At 38.0% G+C, this 6,660-nt stretch overlaps 1 pseudogene; it reads left to right on the top strand.

Moving 5' to 3' along the window:
- Positions 1-1,215, top strand: part of LOC107664620 (vitamin K epoxide reductase complex subunit 1-like) — a 3,086-nt pseudogene extending 1,871 nt beyond the window's left edge.
- Positions 1,216-6,660: the final 5,445 nt, after the last annotated feature.

Below are 6,660 nucleotides of genomic sequence, written 5' to 3'. Positions count from 1 at the left end.
CCCCCCCCAGGATTCCTTGTTTTCCCCAATAATTTTTTTTTTTGCGGGGCCATATACCCGTGGCCGAGCCGGCTAAGGCCACGGAGGATCCGCCATGGCCCCCTGAACTGTCTGCTCCGCCATGGCCCCCTGAACTTCCTGATCCGCCCTGGAGGCTCTCCTTGTCTCCACCTTGTTCCTGCCCTGCACCAGCCTCCAGGGCGCCCCCCCCTCCCCGGTGTAACTGTTACGGCGCGGGACGCATGTAACAGGGGGAGTAATGTCACGTGTATGTTCCTAGTTGTCCTTATTTGGTTTGATTCCTGTTGTATTAAGTTCCATTTGTGTCAGCTGTGTTCTATTAATTATCCTGGATTACTCCTCACCTGTTTCTGTTCTCCCTGATTGCGTTTCATGTGTTTATAAGCCCTGCGTTTTCCTTCGTTCCCTTGTCTTGCGTTGATGTTTAGTGGTTCTCCTTGCTCCTGGTATTTGTCCTGATTTGAAGTCTGATTAAAGACTGTTATTTTCCATTTACCTCTATTGTTGTGTGCGTCACTACAACCACAGACCGTGACAATTATCAACTGATGGATTGGTAGAACTTTCTCAGATGGGGACGTGGATTTGGGCTTGTCCAGATCTTTACTTCCAAAGACAGTGTGTTGAACCAGCCGAACAGTGTGTTGGAATCATTTTCTATACATTGCAGCTGGGTTTGGGAAGTGCTTTTAGGCTCATACTGGGACCCCAAAAGCTATTTCATCAATATCAAAATATCAAACCAAGAGTCATATGCAAGTAGATTTTTCACCTTTCTTTTATTTTTGCAATGGCCAACTAGTTTTACCCATAAATTCTGCAGCTTATCTCATATGTTGTACAGGCATCTTATTGGGACTTATTGAAATTTTGTCTGATGTGATGCTGGTTTTCTTGTTCTAACAGGTCAGCTGGTGTCCAGCAGAGCAGTGTTCTTTCTTGGCATGTCATCTTGGGTGTCAGTGGCCGGATCTGTGTATCTTGCTGCTATTCTTACATTTGTTTTGAGTGATCTTTTTAATTTTTTTTTTTGTGTGTGTGGTTCGTTTCAACCTACATCAAACTTTGCACTTCTCTACACAAATTTACAGAGAAGGACAGGACTGGAGGGACGTCTGAAGAGAGGGAAAAGCGAATGAAATCAGCAATTGTTTTTTAATTTGAAAGACATCAGGGAATAAGCTGCCTCTAACTTCTGGGGAAAAACAGAGGAACATGCATAAAACAAAACATTTACAGATTATTATAGGAAATCCTGGCAATTTGCAGGCTATTAATAAAACAAAACAAACAAAAAAATAATAATTTGGACTTCACCTGTTCATGTACACAAATAGGGGAGGAAGCTTCAGTTTTATTATTTATAATCTGCAATTTCTGAATGATGAAAAAACATGTTCATGGAAGTGATGAAACGGTTACCAGAAAGTGAATGATACTGATGATCATGTGTTTTGTATCCAGGTCAGATTGTTGCATGTATAAGAAGCCTAATGTGAAACTGATTTCTGATCAAATTTTGATTAAAGCTCTATATGATGAATACAGTCAGATTTTCCATTAAATGCTGTTTGATTGTGTGCTCATGTCAAGTGTATTAACATTTAAGTATATTATTTTGCCCTAATGCTGCTGCTATATAGAGATCTGGTCAACGTTGTGACCAAAAAAAATAAAAATAATAATAATAACAATAATTAAGAAAGGCTCACATTTGTGATGTCATCATACAAAGACCCAACAACATTATATGCAGTATCCAACCTTGATCAGAAGGGGGCACATAACTGCAACTTTTTAATAGACTAAACGCAGTGTGTTTGTATAGAACAGTACCTAATCTATATAATAATTATTTATATTTTATTATAATGTTATTAAATTATAATATAATAATAAAAATATAAATAAATTGTTCCCTTTTTTTTGTAGTACATAATTCAAGATGTACGCATGTGAATTTGTGTATAATCTCTCTCTCTCCCTCTCTATAGATTATACACAAATTCGCATGCATATATATATATATATATAGTGTGTGTGTGCTAATGTGTTTTGTATTTAGTGTTGCTTGACAGCAAAAGTCAGGCAAAAGTTAAACAATGCAGCCAAGAACAAAAAAAAAAAAAAAAGACTTCTTAAGATGTTGTTTGGTGTTGTTAATTTTAAGGAATTTGTATATTAGTATATGTTTTGCCCTGACCTGCTAGTGATGGGAAGTTTGGATCATTTTACTGACTCAAATCTTTGAATCTCGTTCAGCAAAATGAACGAATCCTTTTTCAAGTCATTTCGTTAATTTCAGCAGAATATAATTAAAATGTTATGTGCTAATATCCAAATTCCCCAACACATCTATTTACTCAAACATTGATCAAATTATATAAACTATAATGCAACCAAGACCAAATTACAAGAAACAGAAATGATTAATTCATTGCTTAGCTGGCTGTGCAGTCTGTTAGTCCACCTCACCTTCCGAGTCTTCGGGTCGTTCATTCTTTTGTCACATCACATCCCCATAAGGTAAAGCTATGCAGTCTTTACAGGAAAGAGAAATGTTTAGCTCATCTCCCGAGTCTTCAGGTTCGAGTCGTTCATTCATCACGTGCCAGCCCCATAGACTACAGAGGCTATGCAGTCTGTACTGGAAACAGAAATGATTAGGTCACCTCTCGAGTCCTCGGGTTTGAGTCGTTCGTTCATCACGTGACAGCCCCATAGGCTAGAGGCTAGAGGCTATGCAGTCTGTACCAGAAAGAGAATTGATTTGTTCATCTCCCGAGTCTTAGGATCCGAGTCATTCATTCTTTTGTCACGTGACCGCTTCCCGGATCAGTATCTTGTAATGTATTATATTTAGGAATTATCAAAGTGATTTTCTCCATCATACGTACAAAGTTTAAAGCATTAACCAACTCTTTATTACCACGTTCGTTATTGAAAAGAACCATAGAAATTCACAAATTTATAAATTGTAAGAAATAAAAACTATAAAGGTCAAATAAAATTTGAGACCAGAAAAATTACGTAACTGTAAGAGTAAAGAAACAAACTACGCGCTCATTTGTAAGGAAGGTTGGGAATTATTAACTAATCTCTCTATCCATTGCTGCTCTCACGTCATGTAACAAAAGAATGAACGACTCGTACCCGAAGACTCGGGAGATGAACTAACCATTTCTCTTTCCGGTACAGACTGCATAGCCTCTAGCCTATGGGGCTGTCACGTGATGAATGAACGACTCGAATCTGAGTACTCGAGAGGTGAACTAATAATTTCTGTTTCCTGTACAGAACCTATTGGATGTTGCGCATGCGTGATCAACACGAAATGAACGAATCCCTAGCTTAGACAACTAGTCGTTCCCGAGTCATATTAAAGGTTCGTTCAAAATGAACGAATCGTTCAAGAACGACCCATCACTATTACCTGCGCTGTTTTGACTGTCATGTTGTAGTATCCTATACTGGAGTGTCAGGCCATCTTTTCCAGCTTTTGCAGTTTTTTTATAAATTTGAAATGATTAAGTTTCCTTGGTTACAAACAGCTATAAATAAACTGAAGCCCACATAATCTGTCATAGACATTGTCCGCCCATGGCTTCTTAAAGAAACTTTTGGTGTAGTTGGGCCTGGTGTACATTCGGCCTAATATACATTATAAATAAAAGTTTAGACAATGCACCTTTCCTGGCATCCACGGGTAGGCCCTGAAGTGGTTTAAATCTTATCTGTCTGATAGAAGTATGGTAGTGAACACTGGTTCCTTTAGATCAACTAGTCTTACTTGCGACGTGCCTCAAGGCTCTATCCTTGGCTCTACTTTGTTTTCATTTTATATACTCCCACTGGGTTCTATTTTTAAGGAGTACAACATTGTGTTTCACAGTTATACATCCTAGGATGCACTGGGACACATCTTCAGTGATGTTCCTGAGGTCATCATGTGTTTTGGGTTTTCAATATAATACATCAGATCCTGGTATGTGTCCCAGCAGCACTGGCCCACGGATCACTCCTCTTGAGCCACAGCCATCTGGATGCCATTTCTGCAGCCTCCGTGGCACACTTGCTGGCTTTTCTCTTCCCGGCCCCAGTAATGACTTCTTGACTATGGTGAGCCAATATTCCAGCTCCCTGATGGTGAATTGAAAGGCCATTGCATCTCTGAGACTGCAGTCAAAGACCTTGCCTCTCCCTTTTCAGCACCATGGATCTGAATTTGGCAGGCTTGAAACTCATCCCTGCCCAGGATATGAGTTTTTCAAGGCCATGGAGTATCCACCTCCTTTCTGGCACTGATGGTGTGGCTGCAGTGAGGTCATCCATAAAGGCTCTGATGGGGGCTATCAGACCCCTGACTTGGACAGAGGGCCACTGCACTCAAATCCTGCTGCCTTGACCACCATATTCATGGAAAGGGAAAAGAGGATAATGAGATGGCTTTAAATTTCTTATACCTAAATGAAAGCAAGACAAAGATTATTTGGCCCTAGTGAAGCCTGAGGTAAATCAGATATACAGATTTTGGCCCACTGTCTATGTCCCGTACTATGTCAAAACATGTAGAAAATTTGGCCATGTTTATTAACAGGTCGCTTATGTTGGATAAACAGATTAATTTAATTGTAAAATCAAACTTTTTTCACTTGCATGATTTAGCCAAGATGAAATCGTGTTTGATGTTTATGCTTTTGCTTTTTCACTTTTTCAACTTTAGTTGGTGTGTAGTGTTGCTGTTTGAGCATATAAAGATCTGCAAGGTTACAAAGCTTAAAGTCCAATCTAAAAGGTGACATTCTCTTTAACAGAAAACACTTTTCAAGAACTACAACAAATGGCTCGTTTGGACTACCTGCTTGAGCTGCGCTAGAGAAGATGAAGAAGAAGAGCTGCGTTAGTAGCATGTTGTCACCATGACAAAGAGACACTGTTTCTTCCACCCCAGTTCCAAAACCCCTTTATTTGTGTTTTCAAAGGTCCTCTTGTTTGTAAACAATCTTAGGGTCTGAATCGGGCTCAAATTGGTATGGCAAAATTGATGCCATCGTTAATAATTACAGCTGAGCAGATGAAACTCACGGTTATGGTAAGGGGCATGTCACTTCCAGAACATGCTCAAAGCATTTCACCAATCACAACACACTGGGCCAGCTAACCAATCAGAGCATATTTCATGTTTCAGAAGGAAGGGTTTCATTGAAACAGGAACTAAACAGGATTTTCGAGATAGAGTGGGAAGAGAGGTGCTGAGTAAGGGATAATGTACATCCAGCCAGTTGTTATCGCAGAATAACCCCTTACAGGGAGATCAGCACCCAGACACTAAGAGGAGGGGTCTTCTAGCACACCCTGAAGGGAGTTAATCTGTTATAACAACTGGCTGGATGTACATTATCTTGCTCATTACACAGCTACTTGTAACATAAGTAAATAATTAGACACAATATATTGATTTGAGTTTAAATATTTGAATGCAAAGCTTCCGTGAAGAAAGCAGTTGCTAGTAAGCGATACGTTCAAACTAGATGGACATTAAAGGGATACAGTACAGTCATACCACTTATTACACGGCATTTCACCACATAAATAATTATGGCGATAAAAGATATTGATTTAATAAGATGAAAATGTCTTAAAATCTTACCAGTTTGTTAGTTATCTTATAATCAATTACACTGTACAAACAATCGTTGCAAAATGGTAGCAGCTGATGAAACAAGAGCGAGCGAGACTGGATACCAGGATGACATAATTAAATAATTGTACACATAATATTGATTTGAGTTTTTATATTTTATTAGCTAATCAAATGCAAAGCTTCCAGAAAGAAAATCTGTTCCTAGCAAGTGTATAGTGCCGACTTCAGTTACCCGGATGAGCCTGTGTTATCAGCTTTCACTGGTTGTTATCGAGAAATAACATACCTCGAAATGTCGCGACTGACCAATCAGAATCAAGTATCCCACAGAGCCGTGTAATAAAATAATTTAACATATGTAAAAAATAATACTTCTTTGGAACAATCAAACATGAAAACCTATTCTAGTACGCCCCATGCCTGCATCCTATTTCTAAAAACAGCTGGGGAAAAACATTACAACAAAAACCACATATAAAAACAAAGTGAATACAATGTATGTTCATGTATTGTAAATAAAGGAATTTATTTTGAAAGGTTTCAGTCTTATTAATTTGTTCAGTTGTCATATATAGAATGACACAAAAGCCCTTTAAACTTTTAAGACTGATAAATTATATTGAGATATTCATATTAAATGAAAATTATGTTCTTTTAAGATACCTTAGAGAAAATAATTAGCTAAATTAATCAATTTAAAAGATTACATTTATTATTCATAATTAACAAACTTCCACATTTATTCCTCCAAAACATTATGACACTAAAACATTTTTTAAACATCATCTGATAGAAGTTGTGCCAGATGGAAACAATGACTGCATTATTTCTAGTATTTTATCTAGGGATGTTTTGCATAATTTTCTTTTCCTGGGGTGGAAATAAATAATGAGAGAACATCACTGGATACGGTGTAGGATATCTGATAAGTCGGTAATTTACATTAACTAAAGATGTAACACGGCAGATAACTATAATAAAGAGCACAAATAAGT

Source organism: Sinocyclocheilus anshuiensis, unplaced genomic scaffold, assembly GCF_001515605.1.
Source record: "Sinocyclocheilus anshuiensis isolate Anshui unplaced genomic scaffold, SAMN03320099.WGS_v1.1 scaffold287, whole genome shotgun sequence".
Classification (NCBI taxonomy): Eukaryota; Metazoa; Chordata; class Actinopteri; order Cypriniformes; family Cyprinidae; genus Sinocyclocheilus; species Sinocyclocheilus anshuiensis.
Note: the sequence above shows the minus strand (reverse complement) of the source record. Positions and strands in the feature narration are given on the sequence as shown.